The 13,265-nt window shown below is 43.6% G+C and overlaps 1 long non-coding RNA gene across 2 annotated transcripts in view; it reads right to left on the reverse strand.

Moving 5' to 3' along the window:
• LOC115276417 overlaps positions 1–12,754 on the reverse strand; it is a 45,254-nt gene extending 32,500 nt beyond the window's left edge. For both annotated transcript variants that reach the window (XR_003901930.1, XR_003901929.1), the window contains exon 1: positions 11,981–12,754. This is a non-coding gene — a long non-coding RNA (uncharacterized LOC115276417). The remainder of the gene's footprint in view (positions 1–11,980) is intronic.
• Between the last annotated feature and the right edge of the window lie 511 nt (positions 12,755–13,265).

The following is a 13,265-nucleotide window of genomic DNA, read 5'->3' on the forward strand; positions in this document are numbered from 1 at the left end:
AAGATCAAGTGCAAGTATTCCTTCTTGAACTCTGTTTCTGGCAAAACCTTGGCAGCTCCCAAACCCAATTTATAGCTTTAAGAGAAGGAAAGTACTAGTAAGCTCTCCCAAAAGCCTAGATTTCTCTGAGATCTTGTGGTAACATTATGAGGAATACAGATAGATACAAAACTTTTAAATCAAATTTGACTTAAGTTTGTATTACATGCAAATGTATTTTATAGACGACTGAATTTCATACCCAACCACAAATGTCTACATTTGCTTCTCTCCTCTGTCTCCCAACACATTTGTGATTTGTTGAAGAGGGAGAAAGTCTTCTTCCTTACAGCATTTTACACAGTATGATTTCAAATACTTCATCTTTCTTTCAGTTCCTCAAATATGTTATGTGCCATGTTCTCCCCAACCACAGGACTTTCATGTTTGCTCCTCCCTTTCACTGGAAGATGCATCCCTCTTTTCTCCAACTAATTCTGCAAAAACAAGCTAATATTTAGACCTAGATCATAGAGTGGTTATGAGGACTCATCAAGATAATAATATAATTAATAAATAATATAATGAATATAGTATACATAAGACACCTAAAGCGGCTCCCAGCACATAGTATGATCTTGTTTGTTTGTTTGCTTGTTTTAGTAATCTCTGCACTCAATGTGGGGTTTAAACTCTCCACCCCAAGATCAAGGGTCACATGCTCCTCCAATTGAACCAGCCAGGTGCCCCATGAGATTGGTAAATGTAATCATAATCATCATTAGAGATTACTTCCAAATTAATGTTCAGATCTGTTATTAAACATTACTAGCTCAGGAAGATTTTATGTTCCCCAGATTAACATGGGTATCCCAATCATACTCATTCCTATGACTGGATACCTTATTACAACCCATAATTAGATCCGATTCAAGTAATCATAAAATAATATTTATGTTCATGATGAGGAAGAAAGAAAGAAAGAAAGAAAGAAAGAAAGAAAGAAAGAAAGAAAGAAAGAAAAAGAAAGAGAGAGAGGGAGGGAGGGAGGGAGGGAGGGAGGGAGGAAGGAAGGAAGGAAGGAAGGAAGGAAGGAAGGAAGGAAGGAAGGAAGGAAGGAAGAAAGAAAGAAAGAAAGAAAGAAAGAAAGAAAGAAAGAAAGAAAGAAAGGAGGAAAGGAAGGAAGAAAGAATGAAGGAGGAAAGAAAGGAAGAAAAGAATGAAAAGAAACTGAGAATTTATGCAGCAACCAAATGTATTGGTCACCATCTCTAGTTTCTAGGAAAATGTTTCACACTTAGTAAGCAAAATACAAGTTAAATGAGATGAACAGACATCGTCTCCTTCTCTGGCTATGGCACAATAATCACCACACTTTTCCACACATTTCCTTCATTTCATTATTTCAAGAGCTTTAAAGGTAAGTATTTGAGGAAGTGGATGTATCAAAAAGCCAAATGACCACAAATTCAAGTTCCCAGAGTCACAGATAGACAAAAACCCAAGTCTCCATACTTCCAATCATATAACACCCTGAGTACAAGCAACAAATGGCAGAAGGTGTCTGTTATGGACAGAATGTTTATCTCCTCCCCAAATTCATATGTTGATGCCCCAGCCCCTAATGTGAAGGTCTTTGGAAATGAGTTCTTGAGAGATAGTTAGGTTTAGATGAGGTCATGAGGGTGGCATCGTCATGATGGGATTAGTGCATCTATGAGAAGAGCCCAGAGAGCTTGCTTTCCTTCCCTTGGCCGTTTGAGATACAGTAAGGAGGCAACCATCTACAGCATAGGAAGGGAACTCTCACTGGAACCCAACTCTCACCAGAACCCAACTATGGTCACACCCCAATCTTGGACCCCCTAACCTCCAGGGCTCTAAGAAATAAATGCTGGCTGTTTCAGCCCCCTGGTCTCTGGTATTTTGCTATAGCAGCCTGAGGAGACTAATACAGTCTCCTGTGGAGGACAGGAGGGTGTGGTGCTCTGCTGTAAGCAAGAGGCCCTCAATCTTCTTTCTATGGTTTCCTATACAATTGTTAGAGCCAACTGTTAAAGATTAGTCCTGAGAGAGTGTGTGGAGAAAATGCTTATGTGCACCATAGTATTTCTTCTTCCTGGACACACAGAAAGACTGCATTTTCCAGCCTCCCCTGTTCTTATATTGGGGCTATATGGTGAGTTCTAGCCAATAGAATTCAGGCAGCTATGGTATAAGCCACTCCCAGGCATGATCTATAGAATATTCCATGTGCAATTTCCCACACTCTCTTCCCTCTCCATAACCAACTTGGAGGCCACAAAGGTTACCCGTACCCTGATAGACTTCATGCAAATGAGAAATACATTTTTGTCTTCTTAAGTCCCTGATATTTCAGGGCTAACTTGTTACTGCTGCATATCCTAGTAGTGCCCTGCCTAATATGAAGAGGAAGGAAAAAAAAGGAAATGAAGAAACCAAGAGTTTGACATCAGCTTATAAAATGATATTAGAAAGTCATCTCTCTGGATTTGAATTTTTCATCCATGTTATAGAGACATGAATGTATCACCAGGGATGGTCCTTAATTTTGCAAATTATTTAGAGAGTGGACTTAGTACTTCATATAAGCCTCTCTCCCACACATACACACACCTCTGAAACTGATGGTAACGCACAGTGTTTCACTAAAGAATTGTTGGGCAATAAAATGAATTACACCTAGAGTGACTATATGTATTATGGTTTGGCTAGGACAGTGCCCAGTTAGACCCATTGTCCTAGTGTAATTCAGTGTAATTATTTATAAGAGTAACCTTGACCTCTAAGGTGCCCTGGTTTAGACAATAAATTATAAGTTAAGCTGGTTATATTACACACAACATATAGCAACTCTTACTGACATCTCCACCCTGAGACTCTACCATCCCCCACATAGCTCCTGGAGTTCTTTCCTGGATCATCTGAACCCAGCTCATTAGCTGAGAAAGAGTTCAGAGAATTATGCTAACTCATAACTCCTCATTATATTTCATTGCTTCAAACTAGTCACATGGCTCCACACTAACTACAAGGGCAACAGATCATTGTGGACTTCCTGGTGATCTTCTATACTTAGAAACAAAAATAAAGAGGTAAGTTTAAGTGAAGATTTAACAAAATGCCTTTGCCTTCTTTTTGGGAAAAGGACTACTGCTTAACCTCAAAGCACTATCCTTTGATAAAGGTGGGATGATATGGCTAATGGGGAAAATGACCTCTGATTGCTAAACAGCCTCTAGATCGGGCAAACTGTGGATGAACTACAAATACCCAGTGGAAAGCCATAGATTTGAGACTTGGAAGCTGTGAAAATAGATATTGGTTCCAAAAGAGCTTAGGACTTTTAAAACAGAGTGGCCCCCATATCCAATGGTATAGTCTCATTATGAGGACACCTGTGTTGTTGAGGGGAGAAGGAAAATAGACCATAGACTGCCATGAAGATGCCCACTGAGGAGATTCTTTTGGTGCCGTGGTCTTGGCCTGCTGTGTTTCCTCTGCTGCGTCCTTCTAAGAGAAGTCATGGGGATTTGGTTACCAACTCTCTCTGTGCAAAGTATGGCCCTTGGAGAGACAACATCAGCATGACCTGAAACTTGTTAAAAATGCAGTCAGTGCCCCCTGACCCCAGACTTACTGAATTAGAATCAACATGTTCGCAAGATCCCCAGGCAATTCCTCTGCATGAAGTTCAAGAGGCAGTGGTATAGATGAACCCAAGATCAGAACTGGTGGTCACTCAGAATGGACATAACAGTGGACACAAGCCAATTTCTGCCACCCTTACTCATTCCCAAGTCAAATCAAGATCCATGTGTATTTTCCTCTTGGTGTTTCTAGGTTTTGCATGTAATCACAAAATTACTGATTACAAATAAGAGAGATTAGGTCCTGTTATTTTAATTTACAATTAATCAATTAGCCTTAGATCTCAATGTAGCCAAGGCAATAGCTTCCACAATGTTCTAAATGAGTTAGCTTTTAAGAATTATTTCCTCTCCCATAAAAATGCCACCACATTAAAGCAAGAGAAAGAGGAAAGAAAGTCAAAGCCATGTGGCCTGAGGAGTAGAAACCTATTTTGTTCAGCCCATTCCTTTAAGGGACATTCACAGGAAAACCAAAGACAGGGTCTCACAACAGGAGCTCAGTGCCAAAAGCACCTTGCCAAGCCATGTCTGAGTGCCAGTCCCCTAAGGGCAGGAGACTCATCTTCTAAGGTTTTACCAAACCGAGGCATGAGCCCCTTGGGCTGATACCTATACTCTTTCAGTTCCCTTTGAGGGTTTCCAGCTGGTCCAGAGATTTGTCAGCTACTCTCACATTTTCTGATGTGAAGGACAGAATGGGATATCCCAGAAAGCAACTTCACAGAGCAAGGAGAAAAGGGCATACAGGGCTGTGTCAACCACTCTGTGGGCTGGTTTCAGAGGGAGAAATTTACTTTTAATTCTTATATATTCCACATTCCCTGGAAAGAGGTAGTGAAAGGTAGTACATGATATTAAGACAAGGAAATAATAGATTTTTCTATGACCTATAGGAAACTACATATATTAAAATAGAAAACAACATTGCGTGTGCAGTTTTATCCCACAATATTACTTGTGGTCTCTCCTCTGGGTACAGATTCTAGGTTGTTTCTAGTATCTTCTTCACAAAAACCAGCACATATTCATTGTGCATAATTTGGGACAAACATAAACATATATAACATGAAAATAAAAAAGTTAAATATGCTTACCAATATTGCAGCTGGGAAGTCAGCAGGAGGGAATAGAAGAAGGAAGGTGGGACTAAGAACAAATTAGCAAAGATGGAGGGAAAGAGTTTAGGAGGGGAGACAGGGGGAGAATGGAAAGGGGTAATGAGGTCTTTGGTACTTTGACCCCAGATGATGGAGGAGGAGTTAGGTTGCCTAGGTAAACTCAGTGGTTTATGTATCTAGATTAGTGTCTTAACACTTAAAGTCAATGAAAGGAAGGGTCCCAATCCCTTTGACAAATGTAAACCAAGCGCTCACCATGCACCAGGAGGTGTTCTAAGGTGTTTTAAACACAATATCAACCCTTTAAAAAAATACATAGTTTATTGTCAAATTGGTTTCCGTATAATGCCCAGTGCTCTTCCCCACAAGTGCTCTTCTCCATGACCATCACCCCCCTTCTCCATTCCCCCTCCCCCCTTCAGCCCTCTGTTCATTTTCAGTATTCAAGAGTCTCTCATAATTTGCCTCCCACCCTCTCCCTAACTCTTTTTCCCCTTCCCCTCCCCATGGTCCTCTGTTAGGTTTCTCCTGTTAGACCTATGAGTGCAAACATATGGTCAGCCCTTTGACCACGCTGAAAAGGAAAATGATTGCTGTCCTATTGCTGATGACAAACAAGACAAGGGGCCAAGCAGATCCCCTGCAAAAAGTTCCAAGCATTTACCTCACAGTGAGTGCTCAGCAAATATTTTCTTGAGTAGAAGGAAGAGGGAGGGATGTGAAGTCAGGCCTGTATTTCCAGGACATGGCTCTGAACCCTTCTCCATGCATGCATACTCTACTATGTCTTCACCAGGCTGCATTTCCCAGCAAGATGCTCCACACGTTTTCCCATTCATTAACACCTTTTGGTTCCCTCTCATTGATTATCCCTCTTCAAACCTCATATTTTGGTCTCTCAGTCTCCCAATAAGCCCCTTCCTTTGTAAAGCTGAAATTTTGATGTTAAGGAGGCAAGGTGAGGTCGGGACTTCTTTGTTCTCCTTCCCAGTAAAAATAACAGTGAGAAAAAGTGAATTGGTGCATTCTGTTGTGGTTGACATGTTTTCTTCTCTGCTTCTTGTTTCGCAACTGCAAATGTGTAGCATTGCACAGCTAATGCACCTGTTCAATTTGAGATGGTTTACTCCGGGGATAAATCAATTTTTACTTCAAAAGCAAAACCCATTGAGCTTCAAATTTCTTAGAAATAAAAAAAAAAAGAAAAGGAAAGAAAGGCTAGGCCACTTTAAAGAGAAAAGAAAAGGTCATTTCCTGATTTTGCTAACATCAGGAAACAACACTTTAGGACATCTTTCAGTGTTAACCTCAACCCCCAGCAAAGTCCATAAATCTAGCACAACCAGATGACAGAAGTTGTATTCTACATAAAAAAAAGTCTGAGTAACTCAGAAATGAGCCATTCTTCTCTTCAAACAAAACATATCCTAACTTCTGAAAAGTTTCCAAGTATCTCTTTCTCCTTTCCCTCCTCTTCCTATTTCTCCTTTTTTTTCAAATAACATTTGTTCATCGCCTTCATTGCCCACCAATAACGTTCCAGTCTCTGTTCCAAGAAGACACTGATTTCCTTAGATATCTATGGGTCAGTTTGTCTGCTTCTATTTTGAGACATGTGTGTGCCCTTCCACTTAGGAGCAAGGACCAGAGTAGGGAAAGAGACAGGAATTTGGCAGCAAGAGAGGAGGCGCCAGGGAAAGGAACAGGCCTGGGATCTCTTCTCTGAAAGAGGCTCATATTTAAACTTCATTTAGGAAAATGGCACGGAGTCTTAAAACAAAGAGTGTTTTTCCCAGTGTTAGGTATTTGAAGTGGATTTATTAGGTAAATTTATTTTTTTAATGTTTTATTTATTTTTGATACAGAGAGAGAGAGACAGAGCATGAGAGGGGGAGGGGCAGAGAGAGAAGGAGACACAGAACCGAAAGCAGGCTCCAGGCTCTGAGCTAGCTGTCTGCACAGAGCCCGACGGCGGGACTCGAACTTAGGAACATGAGATCTGACCTGAGCCGAAGCCAGAGGCTTAACCAACTGAGCCACCCAGGCACCCCATTATTATGTAAATTTACAGTATGAACTTTTATTGGAAGCATGCTAGGTGTGGACATGGGCTGTTTATTTACTTCAGGGACATGCCGTGTTCCCAAGGTGATTACAATGCAGTTGGGGAGACAGAGCCCAAGGTAGCTGCCTAGATACAGGCAATGGAACCTCATGGTGCCTACAGACACCTGTTCTGCAAGCAGGCAGCCCTGCTCAGAATGCCAGCTCCATCGCTCTGTATCAAGACGACCTTGGAACAACCGTTTGGCAGCGCCAAGACTTAGTCGCCTCATCTGCAAAGGGGAATAGGAGCACTCACGAGATAACTGTACAAATTAAGTGAAACTATGGATGTAATATGCTTGGCACACAATCTGAGGTCACTCAATATAGGTGGTGGTTGTAATCAGAAAACCATTACACTCATCACTATTGACAAGAGCTAGTAGTGTGCTCTGAAATCCTAAAGAACAAAAAGAGGGAGATTTCTTTCTGAAGGTCAGGGGTGGACACTCAGAGAAGGGACGACATTTGAACAGCAACTTAAAAAAAAGTTTTGAATTGCCGGAGCAAGAGATGTAAGAGAAGGCGTTTGGGGTAGGGGTGAGGAGGCTGCCTGCATGAAAACGGAGGCAGGGAAGGGATTAGCAGGCTAGGGGATCGGAATGAGCAGTGTGCCTGGAGTGGGGCTAGGCTTCTGGTGGGATCAGAGGCTGAAAATGAGGCTTAGGAGAGGGCCAGGGAGGCTGTGCTGGGCAACTTGACCGGGACTCCACAGACAAGGACAGATGCTGAAAGATTTTAAAGTGGAAGAGGAAGGGAGTGAAACGACCTAATACAATTGGAGTTGGTATTTATTTATTAAGCTAATGTACACATCAAATATATCACCTCAAGGAAGCCTCCCTGGAGAATGATAGATGAGCTGGGGTTTTCCCACCGTGCACACAGAGTGCCCTGAATCATCTGTTGTTCATATCAATCACGTTGTATTGTAATTACATATTTAATTGCCCGCCTCACTCCCCCGATTGTGAGCCTTGCAAAGTCAGGGATGACGCGCGGTGTTCAGTGTCGTAGGACCGTGCCTAGCTCATAGCAGCGCCCTCAAACGCCCAATGGGTGACGTGCCATAGAACGAGCCATCCAGTCTCTCTTCACCTACGTTTTATTGACATGGAAACATCTTCCCCAGCTTTGCAAAAAGCTGCAGATTCTCCTCTCTTCTTTGAATGACAACAGATTTCTTAAGGACCATCTAGCTTAAGAGTCTTCTAGTCCTTCAGCTCTCCTTGGAAGCCCCTAGATGCCAGGAAAGTGATGCTCGTTTTTTGCTTTTTGTTTTTTGGTTTTTTTGCCTTGAATCCTCCACTGCCCTAGTGTTTGTTTATCTCTAGTTCTGCATCACTGAAAATCATAAGGCCGTGTTCCTTTTTAAATATCCCAGCGTTTTCGCTTGTTAAGATTGGCTCTGATCCTGACTCATGGTGAGGCCATGCATTAAATTCATAGATTACCATCAGCCATTTCAGAATATGCTATATATTTCAAAGTACCTATACAAGCAGCAAAGAGTCCATTTTTCCTTTTGAACTCATCTGCTTTTTACGATCAAAGAGAGTTATGCAACCCAATATGTTTTCTTCTTTACCCTGGTTGCCAAGAAGCTCTGAAGTATACATGTTGTGCTCAACCACTGAAAACTGTCATCCGCCTGGGTTTCTTCATCTCTTACTCCTTTTGCTTTACCCTATTTGTGCATCTTGGCTCCTACCTTTTGCCTGTTTTAATGGCTTCAGGTCTTACATATCTGTGCATTTAACTTGGCTCAAAATCTTTTTGAAATGGGCAGGAACAGCATGTGTGTGTACATGTGCGTGTGCATGTGATGTATATAGTCATATACATGTATATTACAGATCATGCATGAACACACACACACAGTCCCAATGCTGTCTACATATTCTCCAGACCTCTTCTGCCATGCCTCTCTCTCAGCCCTGTGCTCTCTCCAGCAGTCTGTCACCTGCAAATGAGGGGACCCGCTCCTTTACAATTCCTGAATCCCAAGAATCTTTTTGCATGAAAACAGGAGTTAGCAATGTAAACACAAGTGCAGATTTTGTGGAGGCTTTGGAGGAAACATGTTTCTGTTTTTTTCTTCAAAACACTTCTTTTGTAATCCTGCCACCAGTTGAGTGTATTTTAATACTCTAAATCAGAGGTCAGTAACTTTTTCAGGAAAGGGCTAAATAGTAATACTTTGGATTTTGGGGGCTAGAAGGCCTTTGTTGCAAGGATTCAATGCTCCTATTTTAACACAAACACAGCAAAAGGGATGCATAAACAAATGGGCATGCCCATTTTTCAGTAAAACTTTATTTATAAAAAATAGGTGGCAGAGGCACCTGGGTGGCTCAGTTGGTTAAGCATCCGGCTTCAGCTCAGGTCATGATCTCACAACTCGTGAGTTCGAGCCTTGTATCGGGCTCCGTGCTGACAGCTCAGAGCCTGGAGCCTCCTTCCGGTTCTGTGTCTCCCTTTCTTTCTGCCCTTCTCCCACTCGCTATCTCTCTCTCAAAAATAAATTTAAAAACATAAAAAAATTTTAGAAAAAAAAACAGGTGGCAAGCTGATTTGGCCCATGACTGTAGTTTGCTGTGACCTGAAACCTTCCACGTTCACCGTATTTTCACTAGATTCACTAGATTCTCTCAGTGCAGTGTCACTCTGGACACGTCAATGTCCAACCTACTCAAGTTAGCTCCAGCTAAACAGAAGGCTGCCCAGTTAGTGGGACAGGATCCTTCCGGAGTGTTTTACTACTTGAAAACACCCTGGAGGAGTTTGCCCTTCTCTCACATATAGCAATAGTTTTAAAAATGTCTTTCTACCACATACAGTGATCACCACAAGATAACTTTAGATAAATATTATAAATATGTCTCCATCTGCAATAGTATATTTACAGCCTACAGCCATATTTGAGTTTAGAAAGTGGACCCAATCAAGAGACAGAAAAACGAGTCTTCATGTCAACATTCTCCAGTAACATGACCCTGACTGCTAATTTTTTTTTTTTTTGCCTTAGTTTTCTCATCGGCACAATGGAGATAAGACTCCACCTGGCCAAAGGCCAGAAGCTGAGACCCAATGATTTTTTAAAGACTCTTTCCAGAATTTAGACAGATTATTTTCCTAAACCAGTGATTTCCAAATGGTTTCAGACATTGCAATTCCCTGGGATACTTGTTAAAACAGATCGCTGGACCCTGGCCTGAGTTTCTTACTGAGTAGGTCTAAGGTGGAGCCTAAGAATCTGCAGTGCCACCAAGCTCTGCTAGTGTTGGCCCAGGGACCACACTTTGGGTCTGTATGATAGAGATCTCACAGCTCTTTATATGGGGAAACAATGGTGGGACAGGGTGGGGGCGGTCCTACAGCTGGCTTCTCTTCATCTATCCAAAATGTGGTTCCTTCTTGAAGGGACAAGAGATTAGTTCTGTTTGTCCACTGAGTCTCAGATGCTATAGCCACACATCAGAACTAACTACAGGCTGAAAGCAGGCTGGTATTGACTCTTGTGGGACCATGCTGGAACATGGAGACTAATGGGCAGCCAGCTAAGCCCTGGAGAAGGAGAGGGGAATACGGAACCATCACAAAGTGAGAGACAAATATGCCATCACACAATTCCTTTGTAGACGCCAGACTTCTAGAACCTTCTCTTTCCATGGACACAATATCAACACAAGCATTGACTGAGGCTTGATCATTCAAAAATCCAACACCATATAGTGCAGGGTAGGAAGCAAGGAATCTGGAAAAGACTGGGAACTCTTAGTCCTATGCCGAAGGCAAAAGGCACACGTGTTCGCACACTTGGCAGAGGTTAAAACAAGTAGATAATTGCATACAATGCTGTGTGGCATGACCACGGAGTGTTCTGAAGAGAGGTTGCTGACAGACACGGGAGTCCTGGACAGCCTTCCCCAGGAGATGGAGGCAAGAGGCAGGAGCAGGAAGGTCCTGAAGCAGGGGGTGGGGGGTAAGGGGAGGAGCCTGGCAAGCTGGTTGGAATATTAGCCGGGAAGGGATGAGAACAAGCACATGGCTTCATCCCTCTCCATATAAACCCCCTCATCTCATCTCCATCTCTCTGCCTCTGTTTCCTGATTTGAGGAATATGGGTTTTGCACTAAATCACAAGCTTACAAATTTGGTTCCATCTTGAAGAGACCCCAGGGCATTAAAAGGTAAAAGAACGTGCTGGGCCCAGCCCTCCGCCCTTCAACGTTACTGCCTCTGCATCAGCCAGAATAGCTCTGCTTTCTTATATTTCTACACTCCCTGAACAGTTTCATTTCCAGAAGGGATTTGAAAGTCGCTCTACAAGAAACTCTGTAAAAGCTTTTCCCATTTGTACATGGGGTGGCCACATGGAAAGGAGAGAGAAGGCAGGTAGCACAAGGGATGAGACCACCAGGTTGACTGGGCTAGAGTCTGGAGCTGCTGGGCAGCAAGAGGGGGGGTGAGGCCAGTGGGGGGAGAACCAGGGAAGGTTAGAAGGTTGCGCATGGCAGAGAGGCACGGGGACAGCAGTGAGATCAGGCCCACAGGCTGCTGGAGAAGCAAACGGATCTGAAAATCTCAACTGTTCAGAAGGTTGTGAGTCAAAACAAAGGGTGATTTTTCCCCCTTGTCAGCCTTCCCTCTCAGGACATTGTACTATATGCAAAATGTGTAACTGTAAGACAAACATTTTTTTTCCACTGCCCTTCTCAGCCCCACGGGCCTTCAGGAAGACCTGCACTTCAAGCAGAGCCTTTTTATTTTTCAACACCTACAGCTTTCATTCCATAATCAGAAGTTTTCCACTTTCATCAAAGAGACTGAAGACAGGCCATGGGGAGCGCTCTGTTCTCAGCAGTGCCTGGCAGGTTACGGAGCCCCCTGCTACCCACTCACTGCCCGTGCCCACCCCTGGGCAAGCATCCTGAGGACATTGGCTTGCTTCATTCCCACCTCAGTGACCAAACCAGATTAACGAGTGTACCCACTTCTTCCAAAACCAAGCCCGACTTGGGGTCCAGGGGTTGTCAGCTGCCTTGATTGCAAAATAGGTACATTTTATACCGTTCGAGTTAGCCCAAGAAAATAATTTACCTCTTGACGGCTCTTCTATCTCCAGGATCTGTGATTTTATAGAGTCACGGGGAAGGAATATTCAGGCCAGTCCCTAGAGCCTGACCCAATTCGGGTGATGCTCTCAGCAGTCTGGGGTCACTGCAGTTGTGGCAGAGGTAATAATCCAAGCTGGGCTTTGGATACGGGACATTTCCTTACGAGGAGCTGGGATTTCTGCTGGCTCTCAGAAACATACTGCAGCCAAAAATGAGCAAGAAAGGCAGGGGAGGGCGGGCACTACAGAGAACTGGGTACTTCCGAATGAAGTTTTCAAAGAGCTACATCTGGAGACACCAACTATGCAGTGCTTCATATTTTAAATGGGGTGTTGAAATGGAGATCATTAGTGACTGCAGATGTGACAGCTCTGTCCCCCACAGAATCTATCTATGCTAGCTGCCAGAGTCTAAATTCAGCCCCAGGGGACACTGGGAATGTTTAACCAGGATGGGCTAACACCTTTGCCAAGTCTATCCCCATTCATGGAGTTCCCTTCCAAGACTATCTGATGTGATGCGTGTGTCAAGGCATTGGGAAAAAGGGAGGGGCATACGACCTGCACAAGGACCCAAGGTCAATAGCCGGTACGGCTGAGCCCAGACCTCAAGTTTTCTGTCTTCAAGCACAGTGATGATTTAATGCTTTCGTGTGGGCGGGGGCGGCCAGACAGGTAGGGCTCTGCACCCAGGTGATTTCACTGGTCAACATTTGCCACTTTGGCTGAGACAGTTTGCATGCTCTCTGTTCCTCAATTTTCCCATCTGTAAAAAGGAAATCATAGCTGCGTCAGAGGACAGAGGTGAGGGTGGAGTGAGGCAATGTGTAGAGTACTTTTAGCAAGAGGACTGTGCCTGAGATAGTAGAGGCTCAGCTGTAGCAGTCACACACCACACACACACATCGTGCCCCACACACCACGTGTGTGCACCATGCACAGACCGCACGCCCAGCGCCACCGGCACACAGCACCCAGAACACGCCTCCCCACCATCTGCACTGGGGCGCTTCCCCTCCCCACCCCCACCAGTCTCTTCCCCTTTCTGTGATTGTTGTTGTTTTTTTTTTGCAATCCCAGGTTTATTTGCAAGTTTGATACAGCCCAATCATCCAGCCAACAGCAATTTTTGTTTAAAAGACCAGTGTTTCTAGATTCCAGCTCTCTTTGAATTTGCCCCCATATTTCACAGTGCCATGGGCTTGTCCCCTTTGGATAAATCTCCTCACTTATGAGCCCTTCCTTCCCAGATATCTGCAGCATTTCCAA

Source organism: Suricata suricatta, chromosome 13, assembly GCF_006229205.1.
Source record: "Suricata suricatta isolate VVHF042 chromosome 13, meerkat_22Aug2017_6uvM2_HiC, whole genome shotgun sequence".
Lineage (NCBI taxonomy): Eukaryota > Metazoa > Chordata > Mammalia > Carnivora > Herpestidae > Suricata > Suricata suricatta.